We start from the raw sequence: 25,462 nt of genomic DNA, 5'->3' as shown, positions 1-25,462 counted from the left end.
GGATTAGTAATAGTAATAGCTTAGTTGATTTAATAGTAAAGCAGAAGATAAATCTTTGTTTTTCACCCATTATTTTTATGTACATGGGACACAAACTAGAATTGACAGGATTTATGCTTCTACATATTTATTAAATAAAGTGAATTATTTTAAAACTATTCTTTGTTCTTTATCTGATCATAATGCATAAAGCATTAATATATTAATGGATAAAAGGAAATTTCAGATTAGTTATAGAATCCCTGTATATATTATGAAATTAAAATAATTTAAGGGTTACCTTAAGGAACAAATCAATATTTTTTTATCTTTGAATGAAGATGATCATGTTACTAAAGTCATATTATAGGATTCCTAAAATAATCATATTAAGGATAGAATGGGAAGATGGGCTAGCAATAAAATAAAAGACAGACATAAAGAGTTGTTAGAAATACATGATGACATACATAAAGTGAGATTTGAACAACAAACAAATTGGATAATAATGAAGTCATTAAAAATTAATGTTAAAATATCAAGCAATTTTAATGCATAAAGTGGAGATAGCTTTAGAAAAAATAAAATAACACATTATGCAATGACTACAAAAACTTTTCACAGATTAGCTAATAGAAGTAAGATGTTAAGCAAAAAGGCACACATCACTAATATCTGAAATCCTCACACCAATAAGCTTACTTCAGTCAAATAGGAAATGTTTAATGATTTTTAAAAATCTATGAGTATCTTCATAAAGGTAAAAATCATAATCCTGGTGATTACAAAGTTGATAAGTATTTAATGAAAAATGTTATTAATAAACTTAAAGAACAGTAAATATATCTGTTGTATAAGCCTGTTACCATAATAGAAGTTCAAGAAGCTTAAACAAGGAAAATGATAAGACTCCAGGGTTAGATGGTTTAAGTATGGAATTATATAGTCTGCTTCCATTAAATATTTTAGAATAACTGAGAAATGTTTTTAGGATAATTCAGACTGACAAAATAATCCCTCCCTCATGGAAATTTTCTGTAGTTTCTTCTATATGCAAGGAAAGGATAATAAGTTTCTTCATATAGACATATTTCATTATTAAATGCAAAATATAAAATATTCCTTTCAATTTTAATACAAGATTAAGAGTTTTAGTAGATAAATGAATTAATAAAGATCAAACAAGATTTATAGTCAATAAATTAATCTATGATATTATAAAAATGGCCTTAATTAGCTTAGATCTCAAGAATTTTTGGTTCAGTAATTTGGAACTACTTATTTAAAACCTTAGAAAGATTTGCATTTCCATTACAACTTATTGGAATATATATATACAAAAACTTGTATAGAAACTCTAAAGCATATATTAAAATTGCTGTTACATTTCTCAAAGATTCACTGTAAGCAAAGGTGCAAAGCAAGGTTGTCTTTTGTCTCCTCTACTGTTTGCATTAGTTATCGAACCTTTAGCTAATAGTATAAGAAGCAATGATAAAATTGATGTATTCTCAATTAATAAGGATTTCCAATCTGAAATACAACTTGTTGCAGATTATATTTTACTAACTATAGGAGATTTAAATTATTCAATTGAAGAAATACATGAAATTGAAAAGTTTCAAGAAGCATTGGTACAGAAATTTAATAATAAAACTGACATTTAGTATTAAATCAAATGCTAGATTGTTGTGTCTTTCGGCTTTTCCTGGTTAGGGGTCACCACAGCGGAACTCCGGTCCGCTAATGATTGGCAGTAGATTTTTACGTGCTGAGGTGCCAGCCCTGATGTACAACCTTCAATGAAGGTACGCCCATTCACGCATGTCTCCACACAGAAGACGCTCTAGCTGAAAATCGAACAGGACAACGTCTTACTGTGAGGTGACAATGCTACTGCAGAATCACCACCACAGTAAAAATCAAATGCTAGATAGCAAATATAAGTATAATTAGGAAGGACAAGAAGTAAAATATTTAGGAATGAAATAAATCAAGATATGAGTAAGGTAATTAATCATAATTTTGAAAAAAAAATTGAAAAAGAGTCAATTCTTATTAAAGAAATACATTTTTTGTGCTTTTGAGGATAGATTCCTGTTAATTAAAGTGATTATATTACCTATATGTATGTGTATATATATATATATATATATATATATATATATATATATATATATATATATATATATATATATATGTGTGTGTGTGTGTGTGTGTGTGTGTGTGTGTGTGTGTGTGTGTGTGTGCATGTGTGTATCAGTTGACTGAGTTTTCAGAAATTCAAAATTCATATGGTTGAGACCATGTGATTGAGTTTTTGAAAACTCAAAGCTTTAGAATGGAGATCGCAATACAGTGCATATCTGGAAATGTACCCCTTTCCTCACTGTAGTGTGATCTTGGAGTTGGTATTATAATTTGCAGGGGAGTGGGGGGTGCAGGGGGGCTTGCCCCCGCTGCAAAAATGGAGAGAAGGTACATTTCCTTTTGATGTTCGTGTTTTCAGAAACTCGGTCATATGCTCTTGACTGTATGAATTTTGAGTTTCTGAAAACGTGATCATCTGACATAGACCATATATATATATATATATATATATATATATATATATATATATATATATATTATATATATATATATATATATATATATATAGATATATATGTATATAGATATAGATATTGCATTTAGTAGTTCTGATACCTGAAAAGAAACTTTTAAAGAAAATGGAAAAATGTAAACTTCATTCTTATGGTACCCTGAAAAAAAGAGAATTGCTTATAGAAATCATATATGACTATAGGAATATGATGATATTAGCTTCCCAGATGTAGAATCTAATTTCATTGCTGTAAATTGTAACTCTATTATATGCTGGTTAGACTCAACTTATACTAGTCAATGGAAAAACATTCAGGAACAGGTTATACTAAATTCTTATACTTTTATCAAATATGATAATTTAGAAGTATGTAACAATCATTTCATATAGTTAATAAAGCTTAACCTTTGAAGGAAAATTTTTAAGTCTTTAGACTCTGAATATATGAAATCATTCTTAAAACAGTTAAGAAATATGTTTTTAAAATCCAATTTATTTTCATATGGAAATGTTTTATGCTTTCCCATTGCTCTTACCTCTAGAGTTATAGAATCTCAGAATAATGTTAAAGGAATTTACTAAAAAGGAAAGGATTAGTATTATGGTCCAATTGCTTTGAAAAAGAAAAATTTAACTCACACAAATATTTAATGAAAGATTATACATTGGATGAATGTGATAATCAGCTGATATTATCCATTAGAAAGAAATACAATTAATCTATAGGTAAAATGAGTAAAAAGGAGCAGAATACTATTCATCCATTATATGAATATATGAGTATTTTCATTGAAGGTTAATTGATATACAAAGGAAGCTTGTCCAAGTTATATTGTCCAAGGTATATAAGTTAATTATAAACAATAATAATAAGCTTGATGCAAAATTCTGGAACTTTTTAGATAGTAGTGGATTGAGTGATTCAATTGATGATGAGAATAAAACTTTGTTACTTAAGTTAGTTAGTCAAACTTCTTCAAGTTTATACTGGGAAGTTTTATGTTGAAATATATGACAGCCAAATCATACACCAATGCACTGCACAAACACATACACAAATTCATGCATCTCACCATACCCAACAGAAACAAGACATCTCCTCCAAAAAAAGGAAGCCAATCTGCTGGTCCCCTGCCATAAATAAACTCTACAACAGAAGGAGGAAACTGATGCAGAATAAGGTGAAGTCCCAAGACTGGAAAAACTCCCTTATCAGCCTCAACAAAAAGTTGATATCCCTCATCAAATCCTCTAAAGCTAGCTATGAAAACAGAATTGCAGCAGATAGTAAAGAAAACTACAAGGTCTTCTATAGTTATGTATAGAATCTCCATGGCAGTACCCAGATTTGCTCTGAGCTACTGCACAATGGTACCTCTTATACTGAGCCAACAGATATTGCCAATATACTGGCCCATAGATTCAGTGCCAACTTTACCCCCCCCCCCAGGGACCAGTCAGAATACCAGTAGATTGCCAGGCACACAATATTACTGCTGCACAGGTTAAAACAGCACTGTCCAAGGCCAAGAATACAGCTTCTATGAGACCTGACAATATCCCTGGCTGTGTTCTACATGAACTACAGAGTGAACTGGCACCTCACCTGAGTGCCAAGTTCAGTCACAGCCTCACCTCAGACTTTTCCCTTACCAAATGGCACAATGCTACAGTCATCCCTCTCCACAAAGGAGGAGTGACTACAGACCCTGAGAACTATAACCCCATTAGCCTGATAAGTCTGATATGCAAAGCTATGGAACGCATCATCATGGACCTAATAAACAAGGATATTGGGAGTCTCCAAACTCTGGATCTCACACAATTTGGTTTTGTGAAGGGTAGCTCATGCCTGCTCAACTTGGTCAACTTCTTTGAGTCAGTCACCAGAGCTGTGTATGAAGGCAAGGTGGTTCATACAGCCTACATTGATCTGGAAAAGGCCTTTGATGCCATTCCCCAGTCAGGATTCATAGAAAAACTCACTAAGCTAGGCATCAACCCCTATATCACTAGGTGGGTTGCAAACTGGCTCACAGGTAGAACCCACAGTGTGAAAGTAGTTGTCTACAAGTCATACAGCTGACCAGTAATGAGTGGAGTCCACAGGGTTATTCCTGGGTCCTCTCCTGTTTTGTATCTACTTCTTGGAAGTTCAGGCCAACACGAAGGGACTCTGGCTGACAAAGTCCACAGATAATTGCAATTTGGGAGCTTTTATTAACTCCCTGAGTGATGTTGACATCCTACAGAAAGGCCTCACTGAGACCGACTGGTGTCAGAACCATGGCTTTAAGCTCAATGCCAAAAAATGTGCCATCATCCCCTTTGGGAAAAACCCGGTTCCAATAAATTACCACATCGATGATAGTCCATTGAACACAGAAGGTGTTATAAGAGATCTGGGAACACAGGTTGACAGCAACCTCTCTTTTCACCACCACATTGCCACTGTGGTCAGAAAGTCCTTCTATGTGGCACATCTCATTACTAAAGGTTTTGCATCCAGGAAGAAGGAGGTCATCATCTCTCTCTACTCTTCCCTCATTAGGCCAATCATCAAGTATAATGCCCCATTTGGCATGTACCTCACTAAACACCTGCAACAACTGGAGAGGCCACAAAAGTACCTGACAAAGAGGACCCTAGGCCTTAAACATGTGTCCTATATGGACATACTAAAAAAACTCCAACTATTCTCTGTCTCACATCACCTAATTTGAGGTGATCTCTGCTTGACTTACAAAGCTATGTCTGACCCAGGTCTGTTAGAAATGCTACATCTAAAGAAATCCCAATCCCTCCACACCGCATGCCCCAGAGACCTCAACCTCATTACCACAATCAATAAAACATGTTGGAAGGACAGATTCAGAACCCAGAGACTGCCCATGCTATGGAACAGACTTCCCATACATGTCAAGCAGAACACCTCACTGGCCATCTTCAAGAGAAACCTTAATGAGTGGATGGGAAATAGAAAATTCACCCCAGGGATCACTCCAGTGGCTTTACTCAACAGAGACACTGAGAACTAAGGTTGGGTGGCACGATGCCAGGGTAATCCTATGGGCTAGACTTGTAAAGGCCCCAGAGCCATTAGCCAAATGCACACCTACGAACCTATATGCATAGAATGTTTGTTATCTTCTATAAAACCTCTAAGTTTAGTAAAATGACTTCTTTAGTTTTCTGGAGATATAGCAAAGATGTAAAAGTTGATTGGGTACATGGGTTTATGGATTGTAAAAAATAAATATATATTGTAAAAAGATAAATATGTTTTAAGGGGTTATGGTTTGATAAGTGTTCTTTAATAGATCAATAATGCTAATGAATGTTACACTTCCTCTATCTACAAAAGCCAACAAAAAAAAGTTTTAGAATTTTCTGGCAGTAGCTAGAAAAGTTATTATAAAAAATTGGAAACCAAACATATTTCCTCCATTCAAATATTTTTTTAAGTTTAACAGGAATGCTATGTAAAACTGAAAAAAAAAAATTAGAATTAGATTTGTAAATCAGACTATGACTTTTAATTATTGGGATAGCCTTGAAATATTGCTATTGAAATAATAAGACTCCTAATTTGTTATTTGTATAAGATTACACTGATGATTCAATGTATTCATAACCATTTATAACTGTGTGTGATAATACATTTTTTTTCTGTTTATATACTGTATATATATATATATATATATATATATATATATATATATATATATATATATATATAAAATCAGTAAAGATTTTCTTTAAAAAAAAAAGGACAGCAGCGGACATGACAGAACGCATTGTCAGTAGTGCAACAGGTAGCATACTTGCTTTTGGTTTAGAAGGTAGTAGGTTCCATTCCCACACCAGGTAGATGCAGTACAAGGGGGGGAGGATACTGCACTCCTGAGTGAGTCATCCTTTGGATGAGATGCTAAGGAAAAGTTTCCATTTGTTTGAATTGGCAGTAGTTCAGGTAGATAAAAACTTGTCATAGCACATATTGAAAAGAGTGGTTGAACTTCACTGATACTCTAGCTAAATTTTCCCCTGGTGGTATAAAAGGGTCTATATTAGAACATCAAAGTTTCAGAACTTCGAATGTTCTAATATCGACCCCTATTCAGCGAAAGCTGAAAACATCCAACATACAAAACCGCAAATTTTTTCCTAGGGAAAAAAAAAATTGCTGTTCCAAAATACATACACACAACACAAGCACACCAAACAAACAGCAATCCACACACACATACACCTAAAATCTTACACCTAACCCTACACTAAACTATACATACACCACTAACTATACACTTACCTTAACCCAAACTCTAACCCTAAGGTCTGTCACTATCGCACACTCACCACAGCCGCGCCCTAACCCTAACTCACCTACCCTGCCCTAACCATCATGTCCACACAATCGCACACTTACCTGACCCACGCCCTAACCATAACTCACCTAACCCGCCCTAACCCTCACATCCACACAATCGCACACATACCTAATATTGAAAAGAGTGGTTGAACTTCACTGATACTCTAGCAAAATTTTCCCTGGTAGTATCTATATTAGAACATCGAAGTTTCTAACCTAACCCACGCTCAATCACACACTTACCTGAACCCGACCTGTAACTTTCCACCACAGCACTAAAAATACCAAAGCAACAGAAATGGACAACCAAATTCTTTCCCTAGGAAAAAATTTGGTTTTCTGTAGCTTCAATATTTTCAGCTTTCGTTGAATAGGGATCGATATTAGAACATTTGAAGTTTTGAAACTTTGATGTTCTAATATAGACCCATATAAAATACCACCTTGGGTCTCTGTTGAAAAGAGGCCACTAGCATTGTGAGACTTACCCAGTCAACATAGGAGAAAAATATGATCTGTTTCTCACATACACAGAGAGAACAATGAACACCAAGGAATACATTCTTCTCTTCATTTTTCAATAACCAGAGATTGGTTTCTGTGCAGTTAGCCACCAGTTAAATGTCTCATATTGGCAATTAGGAAAAACTGTCAAATGAGAACAACATTTGATAGGTTGAAGTTCTGTGCAGCTACAATGTGTGGATCAGTGGAGAACCAGATCTTGTGGCTGTCATCTATACAGACATACATTTTTTTAGTTACATTTAATTTATAAAATCTGGAAATGGGTAATGTATTGATAAAGCTGCCCTTAATGATGTCAGTCCTAATATAAATTATTTTCATTGAACCTTATTATTATTATCCAATATGGGATGTCTACTTGTTGCTAGTAGTATGACTAATGGAATCTTTATCATCTGATTTTTAAGTGGGTACCATTCCCAAAACATAGGCTGTAATGTTGCTTAATGAGTTCTACACTTTCCATTTGTGCATAACTTTATGCAGGATGTGATTGAGTGTCCAAACCCCATACATAAAAAGAATAGCTGCTTATCAAGCAAATAGGAAAACTGTCTCAAGCTGATGCACATTTTCACATCATTTTTTTCATACTCACAGGCTGCTTTTCTAGAAAAATCCTCTGCAAATGTTAGAAAATCATTCTTATTTTTGTTTATCCAAGCTGCTGCAAGTAATGTATACAAAATAGCAACATTCTAAAATGTCAGTAGCTGAAGCTGTCTCAGCCTCAGTCTTCCAATTCAATGAAATGGATTCTCCAATATAATCCCTAAACCCTGATCATGATGGCATGTCTAATAGTCAGATATTTGCAATGCTTTGTTTTAGATAAGTTGCATTTATTTCTCAGAAGGTGAAAATCTGCAAGGACATGATGACCCACTAACACTGCTGCTAAGTCCACCAATCACTTAATCCCCTATGATTCCCAAAGCATGTCCCACAAACATTTTTGCCCAATACTCCAGTGCAGTTATCCACATAGTAGCATGGCCAAACCATACACCTCAATGAGTGATCAATCTATACAGTGTCTTAAGAGCTTTAAAGGTAGCAGTTAGTGAATCCCAGTTTTCTAGGTGACTGGTCAGTTAAGTGATGTGCTAGCTGATGGTCCATGGTGTATGCAGACCTAAGACTGCCACTTCTAAGGAGGCTCAAACTAGAGGGTATTTATGATTCCAAAATGAATAACTTGTGCAGATTAATAGCCATGGTATAGGCCCTCCACTGCAAGTTTTACATTCTTAGATGGTTTCCTGGGCATTCAATGGTGAAATGTGGCATGTATCTCCTCCTCTTTCCCAAGATAAAATGGCTAATATAAGATGTTATCTTAACCAGTGATTTATTGGTCATGACTGAAAACTCACAATACTGGATTTCATTTGACTGAGACCAAAATAGCTAATTTTCAAAATACTGAAAACTCATTTGATTGAATTTCATTATGCTGAAAGCTTACAATCTGAATTTCAAAATACTGAACTTTAAGCCATAGATGTGATGTGTGTTTCCCTTCACCTGTGACTTGCTTGTGATGAAAAAAAAAAAAAAAAAACCATTACTGTAACTTAAAGTGCCGACTGTCATTATACCGATAGTAGTGTAGAAAGTAGTGTTGTAGTGTTTCTAAATGCGGGTATGTCTCGTTACATTTTTATGGGAAGTATCTAAAGTAGTATGGCATATGGTTTGTGTGCTCCTGACAGTAATGGCAGTGTGTACAGTACTGTAAGGTAAGTAAAAGGTATATGCCTTTCCCCACTGTAGTGCAATCCTGGAGTTAGTATATATAGTTGGGGGGTGTGGGAGGTGGAGCCCCAACCTATAGTTTGCTTTTATATCATCCAATTTCTGTTAAGACAGTAAATAAGTAGTTTTTAAGTTTTGGAAAGAGTTAGTCATTGGTGGTGTGTGTGCATGTCTATGGCTTAAAATTCAGTATTTTGAAATTCAGCAATGTAAGCTTTCAGTATAATGAAACTCAGTCAAATTAATTTTCAGTATTTGTAAAATTAGGTATTTTGGTCTCAGTCAAATGAAATTCAGTATTTTGAATTCTCAGTTATGTAATGAAATTCAGTATTTTAAATTCTCAGTTATGTGAAGTAAATCCATCTGAAAATACAGAAAATCAGTGAAATAAAACATTTTAACAACAGCAGTACAGGACATTGCTTAAAATTTAATTCTAACAATGGAATCATATGAAAGTCTTTTCCAATATATCATTTAAGTTAGCATCTAACCTTACAGAATTAGCTGGATGTAACACTATACACAAGTACTTCCCCATGGTATATTTAGTATAGCAATTTGTCTCTTTATACCAACAGGATGCAGCATTAAAGGAGATTAGTGAAGATTTTCTAGGATTGTAACTTTATTCTGAGTACTTTTAAAAACTCTTTAGAAGTGCTACCACTGTCCCTCATGAGATTCTGTGTCATAATTAAAGAGTTGTCTGCAAACTTTAGTGCTTTAGGTTAAACATCATGCAGGTTCCACCCTTCTGGCTCTGCGTCTGACTTTCAAGTTTCTCTTCAGTGGCTCAGAAACTAATATAAACAGGGCTGGAGACACTGGGCATCTTTTACTAATGCCCTTTCCTATATAGTTAGTAGTTGACACCATAGAGAGAGGATCCATACACTGACTTTGAAGTGCCCAAACAAATTTAAGTGGGAAATGCATTGCTACCATTACTTATCATATGCATTCCCAAATAAAGGAAATGAGTACATTTTTAAAAGGAATTACGGCCACTACTGGTTCCGGGAGCTATGGGAGTCCTTTGAAATAAAGCCGTGAGGCTGTGATATTATCATCACTAGAATAAATCTGCACAGCCCTTCCTCCTTCAGTATGGCAGATAACCTTAGGCAAAATTCCTTTAATTCATGTATACAGCCTTATGCCAATATTATTCTGCAGGAAGACAGCATTAAGAGACACTCTGGATGAGAGAAAGGTACTATCTGAAAGTGCTAACAAAAGCATAAAATATTGTATTGATGGGTCCTGACAATATCCCTGGATGCACCTTAAATAACATGAATCACGACTTAACCACACCACAAACAGTACTGTTCACTCTCAGCCTCCATAACGGTCTTGTACCAAATGAATGGAGAACAGCTACAGTCATTCCCCTGCATAAGAGAGGACATTCCACAGACTCAGGTAATTACAGACCCATAAGTCTGACCAGCTTTATATGCAAAGTCATGGAAAGACTTGCTATTGGACTATAATCAGTCAGGATACAGTGACCCGCCAAACATTGGAACCATCTCATCTTGGCTTCCTCAAAGGCCGGTCATGCTTATTCAACCTGTTGAATTTTTTGAAAAGGTTACTAAAGCAACACATGAAGGCAAAACCACATAACTTGACCTGGCCAAAACTTTTGACACAATTCCCCAATTGGGTATAGTAGAAAAGTGAAACAAACTGGGAATAAACATCTACATCACCTGCTGGATTGCCAAATGGCTCACATATAAGACATGGATAATCAAAACAGAGGAAGTTAACACCACAAAAAGACCAATCACTAGTGGAGTCCCCCAGGGTTCTGTGCCTTGACCTCTCCTGTTTGGCATCTAATTTTCTGAAGTAAAAGCCAATACCAAAGTACTCTAGCTGACTAAGTTTACAGGTGACTGCAAGATAGGCACAGTCACTGAATCCCCAAAAGACTTGGCCATCCTGCAGGAAAGTTTGTCCCAAATAAATAACTGCTGTCAAAATCATGGGCTGAATCTAAATACTAAAAATGCATTAATATACCCTTTGGGAAGCCATCCACCCCAGGAAACTGCCACATTAACAATATACCCCAGAGAGTTTACCCAGCTGTTTGGGATTTGGGAACTTATATGGACAGTGAACTTTTGACCAACGCTGTCCCCATTGTTCTAAGAAAGTCTTTTTTCTTAATTTCTCCAAGTCTTTTGGGTTTTTAATACCATGACAGGACTGGACCCCATTCCCATGTCAAAGTATGATTAAAGTTTATGAAATTAGTATTGCTTCAGTCTTTTATGTTAGACAGAAGTGCTCTTCCCAGCACCCGCAATGTGTCCAGCAATGACTCCTTCTGCAATTCATACCGAGTTGGTAACATATCTAAGAATGATTTTAAATTCTTATCTATAAGACCCATTGCTCCTAATACTATTGGAACTGTCTGGGGTTCCTTCTTCCACATTGCCCTCAATTCTGCCTGCAAATCCTGGTATTTTATGACTTTGTGTCTGTATGTGCCTTTATTACTGTATTACTACCTGTTTTTCCTGTTTTTCTGTGCTTAAATTGTTGATTGCACTTGTTGGCTAAAGTTTTGCTTAAAAGTAACAAACAGGCTTATACACTCAAGTGTACTAGCCTTTGATAGCAATTTAGTCGAATACGAAAGCATTTATTGTATTTTTTCTGTCTGTTTGCAAAAAAAACAAAAAAATACTTCTTCTTTCCTAAACTTCCTAGCTAGTTGTTCCAGAGATCAGATTTTGCTGATCCCTGGGCTTTGTATTTGGTTCCTGTATTCCTCCATTTTCTTGTGTGGCCAGAGGGTAGTTCCTTTACTCACTAGTGGGAGTAGGGAGTACTGAGCTGCCTGTTTGTCCTCAAAGGAGTGGTTAGAGACAGAAACTAGTAATTCATTGGCAATTTTGGGTCATTTCCTGTTTTTTCCAGCCCCTGCTATAAAGCGGCTTTTCTGGCATTAGAGAACTTGGCATAGCTCCTCGTGGTCCCCTGCAGAGTTCCTAAGCCAACAGAGAGCAGAAAAAGCAACTTTCTCGATTATAAGTATTTTTCAGCTTTTTTTATTGCATTTTTCTATCTTTTGAGCTTTTACTGTTTGTGCCTATATTACTGTATTACTACCTGTTTTTCCTGTTTTTCTGCGCTTAAATTGTTGATTGCACTTTTTGGCTAAAGTTTTGCTTAAAAGTAACAAACAGGCTTATACACTCAAGTGTACTAGCCTTTGATAGCAATTTAGTCGACTACCAAAGCATTTACTGTATTATTTGTCTGTTTGCAAACCAAAAAAATACTTCTTCTTTCCTAAACTTCCTAGCTAGTTGTTCCAGAGATCAGATTTTGCTGATCCCTGGGCTTTGTATTTGGTTCCTGTATTCCTCCATTTTCTTGTGTGGCCAGAGGGTAGTTTCTTTACTCACTAGTGGGAGTAGGGAGTACTGAGCTGCCTGTTTGTCCTCAAAGGAGTGGTTAGAGACAGAAACTAGTAATTCATTGGCCATTTTGGGTCATTTCCTGTTTTTTCCAGCCCCCTGCTATAAAGTGCGCTTCTGGCATTAGAGAACTTGGCATAGCTCCTCGTGGTCCCCTGCAGAGTTCCTAAGCCAGCAGAGAGCAGAAAAAGCAACTTTCTCGATTATAAGTATTTTTCAGCTTTTTTTATTGCATTTTTCGATCTTTTGAGCTTTTTGACTACTATTTGTGGCTATATTACTGTATTACTACCTGTTTTTCCTGTTTTTCTGTGCTTAAATTGTTGATTGCACTTGTTGGCTAAAGTTTTGCTTAAAAGTAACAAACAGGCTTATACACTCAAGTGTACTAGCCTTTGATAGCAATTTAGTCGAATACCAAAGCATTTATTGTATTTTTTCTGTCTGTTTGCAAAAAAAGAAAAAAAAAAAAAATACTTCTTCTTTCCTAAACTTCCTAGCTAGTTGTTCCAGAGATCAGATTTTGCTGATCCCTGGGCTTTGTATTTGGTTCCTGTATTCCTCCATTTTCTTGTGTGGCCAGAGGGTAGTTTCTTTACTCACTAGTGGGAGTAGGGAGTACTGAGCTGCCTATTTGTCCTCAAAGGAGTGGTTAGAGACAGAAACTAGTAATTCATTGGCCATTTTGGGTCATTTCCTTTTTTTTCCAGCCCCCTGCTATAAAGCTGCCACCGTTGCACACTAGGGCAGCGGCGGTTAATCAGGTTTAAACTATTCGGGCTACCTAAAGTCCACTCTTCAAATTTTCCCTTAAAACTACCTTCCTCGAACTATACTACTGATCAGATCAGCGTATCCTATAACTAAAAAGATCATCTCTACTTGACTCCAAAGTAGACTATTCTCTATCTGTAAAGCCTAGCACTTGCTCCTACAGTACTTATCACCTTGATACAGCACTCTTGTTATAGATAGTACCCCAAAAGGCTAACCCCATTTCTCGGTCACCCACATCCCCTGGAATCTTCTTAAGTTTTTTTGTCTATTCCTTCTAGCATGTCGAGGGATCAGCTGCTAGTGTCCTCTCCTGCTCAGCTGGTGAACCTGGGAATATTGAGGCAATGTTACAATTGCCTCATGTACACAGACAACCCTCTCCTCCTCCCACAAAACCCAAATACATGAGATGCAATTATATGGCCAAACTGGAGGCTGAGCTCTCTCAACATAGGACTGGCAAGACAAGACAGGAGGAGAAGGTAACCACACACACTATAGACCCAGTCTCACATAGTACCATCACAACCTCAAATCATACACATAAACACACAAAGACATACTGGCTCTGATCAAAAATCTACCAAAACAGCAGAGGCCACCAAAGCAGACACCCAAACAACTACCACCTCAGAACACAACACCTGCAACACATAGACCACACAGTCAGAGTGTCAAACAGTCACAGCCCTTAAGGCCAAACACAATGCCAGACACACTCATCATTGGTGACTCCATAGTCAGACACACTGATGTCCCGCTCACCAGACTGAGTAAGGAGAAGGTCACAGTAAGCTGCCTGTCGGGCGCTAGAATCCGCCACATAATGCAAGCACTCAGGTCTCTCACAGCAGGTACAAGTACGACTCAGTCATTGTCCACGCTGGTGTAAACGACCTGAGACATACCTCCTTGAACTACATGAAAAGAGACATTGAGGAGCTCTCTGATTATGTAGCCCAGGCAGGTATGACCCTGACCTTGAGCAGTATCCTACCTTCACCAAGAATGATGCCACAATACAGAGATAAGATGATCAGCTTTAACAATTGGCTTAAACTCTGGTGTCATTCAAAGGGGATCAATGTCTGTCTGCCTGGGATGACATGCTGGACAAGCCACACCTGTCACCCCTGGGATTCCGGATATTGGCAAAGGCTCTTGCCACCCCATAGTGTCTTTTAGACAAGGCTCAAATTCTAAACCTACCACCCTAGAACACAATAAAGGAAAAAACTAAGGGTAATGCTGCTCAATGCCAGAAGTCTCAATCTCAAAATGCGAGGCCCTTCTAAGTATGGAGAACATCGATGTCTGTGCTGTGACAGAAACCTGGTTCAGGGCTCCTGAGAGCACCCCAGCACTATCAGGTTTTACCTCATATCATGCGTTCCAGCCCCAAAATCCGGATAATACCAAGAAAGGAGGGGGGGTATCCATATTCATCAAGGACACCCGCACCTCAAGATTGGTGGCAACACCATCCAGGTGCAATTAACCATAGGCAAGACTGCTCTGCAATTTGTAGCATGTTACAGGCCAAACTCAGGAACCTCACATGGCTTTCTGAAAACACTGGAGGGATAAATGTATCTCCAAACACCATCATACTAGGTGACTTCAATTACCCTAATATAGACTGGGAACACTACTCAAGCCCAAACACTCTAGCCCAAAAGTTCCTGGAATTCATAAACTCAAATGCCATGGAACAACTAGTCACCATCCCCACAAGAGGAGAAAACATACTTGATCTCATCATCACGAACATGGGAGCACAATGTTCAACACCGGAAGTATACCCCTCACTGGTGAGATCAGATCACAAACTAATCTCACTGGAGGTCCTCATCCCACCTGAAATAAAAGACCACAGTAAAGAACTGCCGACTTCACACTTCTAAAGACTAGTGTGGTCTCCTTTAAGGCCCCGAGCCGGCGGTAAACATTACTCAAGCCGCTGAATCACTTACAAATGCCTTCTACCAACACCTGCAGGACTGCATGGATCAGGCAATCCCAAGCAAAACAAAGACTCTTTGTACCAAAGGCAAGCATCCAGTCTGGTGGACCCCAGCCATAAACAAACTCTACAACAAAAGGAGGAAGCTACTACAAGATAGAGCAAAATCCTTAAAAGGTAAGACACCTTTGATCACTATAAGTAAAAAGCTAAGAGCTCTCATAAAATCATCCAAAGCAAATTTTGAGAGAAAAATAGCTAAGGACTCAAAAGACAATCATAAGGCCTTCTTTAGCTATGTTAGAAACCTGGGAGGAAACTCCCAGATATGTTCAGAATTAGTTCAAAATGATGTGAAGATTACTGATCCTACAGACATTGCCAACATACTGGCTGACAGGTTCAGTGCAAACTTCTCCCCAAAGGAGAGATATCTGTCCCAAACGATTCTAGCCGCCCAAACATCTCTGACGCCCAGGTGAGAACTGCTCTCTCCAAGGCAAAAAACACAGCATCCATGGGACCTGATGGTGTCCCCGGCTGTGTGCTCCACGAACTCAATGAGGAATTAAACCCGCAGTTAGGACAGCTGTTTAATCTTAGTCTCACCTCGGATCGCGACTGTGGTCCCACTTCACAAAGGCGGTGCCTCCACCCCATTAGCTTGACAAGCCTTATCTGCAAAGCCATGGAGAGGATCATAATGGATCTCATAAATAAAGACATAGAGAATTTGCAGACTTTGGATCCAACCCAGTTTGGCTTTGTCAAAGGCAGATCATGCCTGTTAAACTTGGTTGACTTTTTTGAAACAGTCACCAAGGCCATTGATGATGGAAAGGCAGTCCATACAGCCTACCTCGACCTGGCAAAGGCCTTATACAATACCCCACTCGGGTATCATTGAAAAACTCATCAGCTTAAATGTAAACCCATACATCACAAGATGGGTTGCAAACTGGCTGAGTGACAGAACCCACAGGGTCAGAGTTGCTGGTGCCATGTCAGACTCAAAGCCTGTCACAAGTGGTGTCCCACAGGGCTCAGTCCTGGGCCCACTCTTGTTTGGCATCTACTTTTCTGAAGTACAAGCAAACACAGGAGGGTTATGGCTGACAAGGTTTGCAGATGACTGCAAACTCACATCGGACACAGATATCCTTCAGAAGGGTCTCACAGAAATGGATAACTGGTGCCAGAGCCATGGCCTAAAGTTAAATGCCAAGAAATGCATAGTCATACCCTTCGGGAAAAACAAGGTTACCCCTAGCTACCATATAGGTGGCAATCCACTGAGCACAGAAGAAGTTATCAGGGACCTGGGGACCCAGGTTGACACTAGCCTTTCATTCGACACTCATATTGCTAAAGTAGTTAGGAAGACCTTCTACATTGCCCACCTGATCATGAAGGGATTCACATCTAGATCAAGGGAGGTCATAGTCTATCACTCATCAGACCAATGATTGAGTACAATGCCCCATTCGAATGTATCTGACCCGACACTTGCAGCAGCTGGAGAGGCCACAAAGTTCCTCACCAAAAGGATAAAGGGTCTCAAAATCTGTCTTATGCTGCCCTACTGAAAGAACTCCAGCTCTATTCAGTAAACACCGCTTGCTCAGAGGTGACCTGTTCCTGACATACAAGGCCATGTCAAACACAGATTTGATGAACATGCTTCACCTCAAAAAAATCTAGATCCCTCAGAGCCACAAGGGCGGGAGACTTAAACCTCGACACGGTTATTAATAGGACATGCTGGAGGGATAGATTCCTCACCCAAAGACTCCCTATGCTGTGGAACAAAATCCCGGTATATGTGAGGCAAAGCACCTCGCTGGCCTTGTTCAAGAGGAATCTTGACCAATGGATGGGAGATCGCAGATTTACCCCAGGGATTACCTCAGTGTCACTGCTCGACAGAGGCACAGCAAAATAATGGGCATAGTTTCTCCAAACTAAAGGGGTGGCTTAAGCCACAAAACTATGGGCTAGGCTTGTAAATGCCCTCGGGCAGATAGCCTAGTATGAACCTATGAACCTATGAACCTATGTAAGACACAGTAGTCAGTGGTTGTAGCAATTTCAATGACCAATGCTACTTCTGTCTTACTTTCATGGACTACTATATCTGGTTTTCTTGTATCTATTTTTGAACTGTCGGTAATGGGTGATCACATGTGATATAAACTTCAACATTTTCTATAATGCTTTGTGGCTCATGTTTCCAGTGTTTTTCAGCTACTTCCATATTATAATTTTGCACAATCCCCAATGTAATACTCTTGTCACATTGTTATGCCTTTCAGTATATAGTCCTTCTGCTATTAGTATATCACAGCCAGCAACAAGATGTGCAACTGTTTCCAATTCTGTTTTACAAAACCTACATTTCCTACATTTGTCTGTTTCTCTCACATGTTCACTGGACTTTGTAAACCAATGTGTACATAGTCCACTATCTCGGGCTGCCAATATTAACATTTCGTCTTTTGGTTTAAATTCACCTCTCCTTAACCATTCCATGTTCAGCCCTGATTATGTGAGGTTGTTCCAAGAGTTTTCTATACTTGCAGCTGTACTTATGGATTTTCCACATTTCTTGCCTTCTCATCTGATCCTTCACCTTATATTCTTTCTTTTGTTTTTTGGCACATTCAGTTGCTACCTGATTTTTAACTACTTCTGGTTTGATTTCCTGACAGTGATATGCTTCTGCTCAACTAAGTCCTTCCATACTGCACAGCTTATAAACAAAGGGATTGTATCTAGATCTAGGGATGTCATTGCCCCACTTTACTCATACCCCATTAGGCCAATTATTGAATATAATAAAGCTTCCTTTGGCATGCATCTGTCCAGACACATGCAATAACTGAACGCCAACAGAGATACTTTTCAAAAACGATACAAGGCCTAAACAAGATGTCCATGGACCAACTCAAAGCCCTTGATACTCAGTATACTACAGACTGATGTGATGGGAACAGAGAAAGCATATTAAAGTAAATATATATTTTTTTTATTTATTTAAGACAGGAGAGTTTGTGTAGACTTCAGTAAATGTAATGTGACTCAAAATGAACATGTTTTAAATGAACTCAAGCTGAAATATAGTTGGGGACAATGTATCGATATATATCGACTAATCAGTATTACATTTTTGGAGATCATGCTTATCCCTGGCTTCCCACAAACTGGTCCAGATGCTGCTATGTAGGCTACATTACCCCAGCCATTCAACATCATTGGTCTCAGCCAACTTGGATCCAGTTGAACAGGTACTGACTTTCTTTCTCTCTTGTTATGGTATCTGTAGAACTATAGTGGAACTAAATGTGTTATCACATGTATTAACTGAATTGACTAATCAAACTGTTCTATATATTCATATGTCTTACAGGGAAATGACTGAAATGAGAGCTATGGTGTTGCAAAACAGCCTGGCTCTTAATATAACATGAACTTTTAAAAGGGGTGGGGGTCTGCAGGCTTTTGGATAAGTGCTGTTGCTCTTATATTTCTGGTTTCCATCATGAACAAGAAAAAAAAAACTGATTACATAGAGGAGCTTACTAAAAATCTAACCAGAACAGAAACAAAGTAGACATTATTTGACTGATAATGAAATGTATTTGTAAATATAGGAGGTAGTATTCTTCAGAGCTTGATAGTTATAGTAATTACAATTTGTCTTATAGTTTTTGTATAATTTGTAACTAAAATGTATTACTGAACTGTTTTGTGACAAAAGCTAAATCAATGGCAGTGATTTCTCCAAAACAAAGACACCCTAGAGCATACGTGTTCGGCAAATGTAGTAATACTATTGCTGATAACCTACAAAATAATTCATTATAATCAAAGGTGATACCAAACGCGGGTCAAAGAGGGGAATGTAATATGAAAAGGCAAAACATATTAAAGTAAATGTAAGTTCTTTTTATATTCTGTAATTCTGAGTGCTTAGGGATGTATTGAAGTGCACTCTTAACTGCAACCTTCAGATGAAATTCCTTTCCTGTCATTGTAACAGATATCAAAGTAGCTGACATATGTTTTCTGTCTTTAGGCAAACTCTACAGCTGTTTTACTAAATAAGACTAAGGGGCTATGTGAAGTATCATAAAGCTGTCAAAGGGCCTATGCCATAACTTATCCTAAAGACGTTTTCTCAAGTACAAAAATTCATTGTAAGATGGTAAAATGAGCCCAAGGTGTGAACCAGATGCATCTCTCCTTATTTAGTTACAGAACAACGATATGCTCACATACATGTTCTCTTCACGTGAACAGCATGAGTAGGTGTATGATCCTGAGTTGTTACAATTTTATCATGCCATATATACCTCATGTTATACCTAATGTCTTTTAAGGTATAAAAGAGTAGTTATTGTTTTAATTTTGGAGGGATCCCGTTAGAAAATTCTTGATGCCACAAATGAGTTGTGATTTGGAATAAATATTACATTACTGTAGCCAGATATTCTGTTTATCTGTCTTTGCAATATTATATACCTTAACACTGCTAAGAGGTTACCTGTGTCTGGCATACAAGGCATCCTCTGACCCATTACTGATGGATTTACTGCATATCAGCAAGTCGAACAGCATCAGAAATTCTTGGTCTGGGGATCTAAATCTTTTCTCCAGCATCAACAAAATGGTTTGGAGAGACACATATATCTCACAGGGGATAATGTTGCTCTAAAAGATTCTCCATCCACATAATACCAAGTTCATCCCTGTCCATATTGAAGCACAACTTAGCTCTATGGATGGGAAACATAAAAGAGGAATGACCCCTGTACTCGTAATGAGTAGGTGCAGCTCCTAAATGCTTTATCCCATGCATGCGCCCCTTCAAATTATGTATGCTATGATCCTAGTCTCATTAAGGGAAATATACAATTATCGACCATGGGATGGATAAGGCCAATCTATAGCCAAATGTTACAGGTTATTTTAAGCACAAAAAAAGGGAAATTGGCTAGGTTTAAAATGGCCCTCAAGGGCAGCTAGCTTAGTACTTACCTATGAGTCTAGGAACCTACGAGGGATTCATCGTGCTTCCTTTTGGAAGGTCTGATATAGGCTAACTAATGGTTTGGTCAGTAAATATGCTAAAGCATCGAATATCTCACTGTTCAGACAGCTAGGACTGAGACTTTCCTTTTAGGCAAATTATTAAAAGTATGGTGTACTTCTGCTTCTAATATGACCTTAACTAAAAACTTGTTTCTTTAATCACTAGATTAGTATACACACATGTTGATAAAAGCTAAAGGATGCTTTGTTTGTTCCTTGATATAATTAATGAGCTTGTTTGCTACAGATAATCTTATTCCTACAATTACTACTCAGTGATAAACTCTGTTCAGTTATATATGCTAATCCTGAACATCTATAGAGAACGTTTTGTAGAACAATGGGAATTGACAAAGTTAGATGCAACTGATGAACATGCAACAATTATACCTGCAATACAGATTCATCAAAAATTACTATAAAATATTGAGCAACATGTTAAGTGGATATACAGTTGGGGTTGCATAGCCCTTTCTGTCCAGAGGGTCTTAGGATCATAGGAAATGGAAGGCATTCAAGTCAAAAGACCATTTACACCTTGCCAATGCCCACCTCATCCTCTACCTCCCTTCTCAAGAGAGGCAAAGCAGGTCAGTCCCAGATAAATTTATAAGTACCCATGCAATCAACCAGGTTTAATTTGAAGGATGCTATGGTGTCATTTTGCTTAACTTTTAGTAGAAGTTAGTTCCAGACATAAGGTAGGTGATGGGTAATAAATGTGTCTCTCCAGCACAGTTTATATATGTTCTGGTGAAGATTTATGTGCCTAGTTTTAGCATTTGTGGAGGTATTTGGCTTGAAAAGATACAGAAGATCAGAGATGATAGGATGCTTAATAACACAGCATGCAAAGAATACATCAGCATACAAAGGCCAATACGAAACTGAGTAAAGATAGTGTTTCAAACATTTTCAGTGACTTTAGGCCATTAGTCTTTTTGGTTAGGAACCTCCAGAGCCTTTCCAGTTACTTAATATGTCTAGAAGGGTATTTATCAAAGGGAGTGTAGTACTCAAATATTTGGTTTAATTCGGGTTGCATACAGAGAAAGATAATAACATCTTTTGACCTGGATGATATGTCTTTAGGTATTTATTAGGTGTTCTGTATATAAGGACCATATGAATATAAGTGCTACGGGCGGCAATGGTGGTGCAGCGGTTAGCGTTGCCGCCTCACAATAAGAGGTTCTCTGGTTCGATTCTCGGCTGGGGTGCCTTCTGTGCAGAGTCTGCATGTCCTCCCTGTGGTCACGTGGGTTTTCTCCGGGTGCTCCGGTTTCCTCCCACATCCAAAAGACATGCTTGTAGGTGGATTGGACACTCTAAATTGTCCCTAGCTGTGAGTGTGTGTATGTGTGTGCCTTCTGTGGAAGGTTGGGTGCCGAGCTGGCAACTCGACACTGTAAAACTCCACTACCAATCAAGAGCAGACTGATGATCTGCTGTGGCGACCCCTAACCAGGAAAAGCCGAAAGAAGAAGATAAATATGAGTGCTACATGGTGGTCAAAGGAGAGGGAAATATCAGCCTAGGTTCCAGGATCCCTATAGCATTAATTTAGAGAGGGGTGTTGGTTGTACTGTCCACTGATGGAGAGAACTGCTTACAAAATTTGACAATGCTGCACTTTACACAGTTAATGTTAACCCTTTTTCTATACACCACATTTTTATAATGGCTATTTCCTGATGTAATGAATGGGTTTCAAAGGAAGACTTGACAATAATGCCCAGTTTGCAGTCATCTTCAGCTTTTCTAATCAAAGGTCCTGCTTCCCGATCTGGAGATCAGAGAAGTAGATGCTGAAAAGGAGAGTCACAATACCAGGCCAGCCCTGAGGAACATGACTAGTTGCCTTCTGAAGAATTCTCTTCTGCCTTACCTATGTGGGTCCTACCTTTTAGGCAGATAACCATCCACTTCATCACCTATGGATATACTTTAAGATACTTAGGTTGTTTATCATCTCAGCATGGGTTATAGTGTCACAGATCTGGACATATTTATATACTCTCTGTGAACAGAATGACCACTATCAGCCAGTGTGACCTTTTTAAAGAAGTTAATTGTTTATCTAAAACCAGCTAAAGATATTAAATACAAGTCTCCAGTTTTAAGTTAAGGTAACTAATCTCCCCTTTGAAAAATTATATTAAAATAACATAATGTGAGCGGTTTCTGAACTCTGCTTCTTGTTGCAATAACTTCTTCTGCTTGTAGACTATCACATTTATTTGAAAATACATACTGCTTTAACTATAAGGTAATTATTGGGGAAAAAAATTCCTAATCAGGCAGTATGAACCATTTTAAACTACTTTCTCTGATGCAGTTTGAGGTGCTAGCAAGCTCATCAGGGAAGACCAAACATTCATGACCCAACAAGTGTACCCAGGCATTCTTAGGCAACATGAAAGATACAATCTACTCATCATGTCCTGCAGCTGTGCAAGAACCTCCTCATACTGGGCACTGCCTGATATACCTCCTCTAAGAAACATGGAGGTAGCGACTTACCTAGGTGCTCTGTCTTATTCCTTTTAATATAGAGGAGCAGCAGCTCTGTTTTGAGATCCTCCTAGATTGTTGAACTCTTCAGGTTATTAAGAAAAGAGAATCAAGCTGCCATGTAAAGGGGGGCTATATTATGTTGCGGAAATGGCTTATGAACGAATGCGATAAATAAATAGTGAACTCTACATACAGTGAAAGCCCAGGTCACTGATGTTTTCCCTAGGGAAAAAAATCAGTAGACCAACAAGACACAACACATAATTTAAAACATTTCAAATTGGGGGGCTTCACCCCCCTCACACCCCCCAATGTGGGGGACTATGCCCCCTCACCCTCCCTAACTAAATATACCAACTCCTAGATCGCACTACAGTGGAGTAAAGGGCAATTTCAAAGCTACGGCCAAGCGATTTTTTCTCTAGGAAAAAAAATCACTGACATGGGCTTTCATGGTATGTAGAGTTTGCTGTTTATTTGTCGCTGACATGGCATTCGTTCTTATGCCGTTTTAGCAACATAATATAGACCCTGTAAAGGAACTACGCTTCTACCCCTATTATCCCTGATCTCATCCTTTCAGATACTACCCAAAACATGAAACCTTTATTAAGTGCGATCATGACTGATTAGTAAACTGAAACCATTCTCTTATAGCTCAGATCTTGTTCTTCACCACAGTCTGGTACAATGCCAGCAGTACTGTTACTGCTACACTCATCCACTGATCAGTCTCCTCATTACAGCTACCACCATTAATGAAGGAGACTCCAAGGTGCTTTAACTTTTCTATCTGCTTCCTCATAACCTGCAAAGAGCAAATGGCTCTTTCCTGTGAAAGAGCCATAAACTCTGGTTTACAGGTGTCAACCTTCATCTCATTTGCATCTCACTCAGGATCAAATAGCTCCTTTGCATGAAAGAGAAAATGTTGGCTTGAAGTCAAGACTACAGTTTTATTGCAAACAAAAATTGCAATCCTCACATACTGTAATGGGTACTCTACAAGCCTTGTCTGCACCCTTCAAAGTCCTCTCCATAAAGGTCATAGACAGAGAAGATCCAAGACATACTCTTGGTAGAGTCCTAAGTCCACAATTAGAATATTTAAGATAAAAGTGAGAAATCCAACGTAACTTTTGTCTGAACAGTTGAAGGAGATGAATGATATATAGCAATGGCTGACAGATGCAGAAGCATATGTCCTCTCTTGGTCTAGAAAACACATATAGACCATAAGTGTAATATTTTCAGATTTTCCAAACCAAGCAAACACATTTTGATAAGTCCTGTGTACCTTAAAACTCATGAACATTTTTGGGTAAGACGAAAGTAAAAAAAAAAAAAAAAAAAAAGTTGTTGATCTGTTTGCCAAAAGGAAATAAAGCCTTCTAAGCAGAAAAGATGGTTCATCAAAGTAGTTTTGTGACTATATTACTGCTTATAATAGCAAATATGGGAAATCACGAGAGAAGGCACAGTGAGACCACATTCCAGCAGGGCAGCTGCTACTTCATATACTGATTTCAAAACTGTCTCCGCAGTACCGATTTATGATAATGCTGTAGAGCAGGGCAGGTATCCATGTTTGTTAAATATCTAACGCTGGAGTCTTAGGGCAGAGCAGGATGATTTGATAGGGTTTTCCTGAATGGGGTATTTTGATGCCCTTCCTTCCTTCCACTTATCTGGGCTAGAATATTACTTTGGCTACGACTCATAAGGTGTGATTTCACCTCTGCAATACAGTTCGAAGGATCACAGTTCAGTACAGTTCAGTGAAGCACTCATTATAACAGTAGGTGTTTGAGACAGATAGATGAATAGACAGACAGACAGATAGATAAATTGAGAGATAGATTTACAACTAATAAACAGAATGCATTTCTGGCAAGAGGGTTTTGCATTACAATGAAACAATTCAGATAGAAAAAAATCACACTTTTTAATCACATCACCTTAAAATGCACCACAAAGAAGCACTTTCATACTACGTAAAGTGAATGAAAGTCTGTAGCAGTACATTTTCCTTAGGATGAAAGCATTTACTTTTAATGTATTTTTTAATAAAGGTGATGTGATTGAGATCTGTATTTTTCTTCATGCTTAAGGCAAAAGTATTATAGCAGCTAAGCCATTCACCATCCCTGAAGCTATATTTTTCTGGGTGTTTTGCAGTCTATCAGGATAAGTTTGTTGTTATGAACTACAATATCTGTATTACCAGGATCACAACACTTCCATCCCTAATTACATTCAATAAAGGTCACTTCTTTGGTGTGCTTGCCTTCAATGCTGAAGGTTATGCCTTCAGTATAAGAAGTGATGTTGAATGTGATATATGTCAGCTTGAGTAAGAAGTGTGAGTGACATCAATGGGGTGTCATTTAGTGACATCAGTGATAAGGCATAGCGCTCAA

The sequence above is a fragment of the Protopterus annectens genome, chromosome 16.part0, assembly GCF_019279795.1.
Source record: "Protopterus annectens isolate FY-2018-M chromosome 16.part0, PAN1.0, whole genome shotgun sequence".
Lineage (NCBI taxonomy): Eukaryota > Metazoa > Chordata > Ceratodontiformes > Protopteridae > Protopterus > Protopterus annectens.
The sequence above is the reverse complement of the archived record's forward strand: the minus strand, read 5'-3'. Positions refer to the sequence as shown.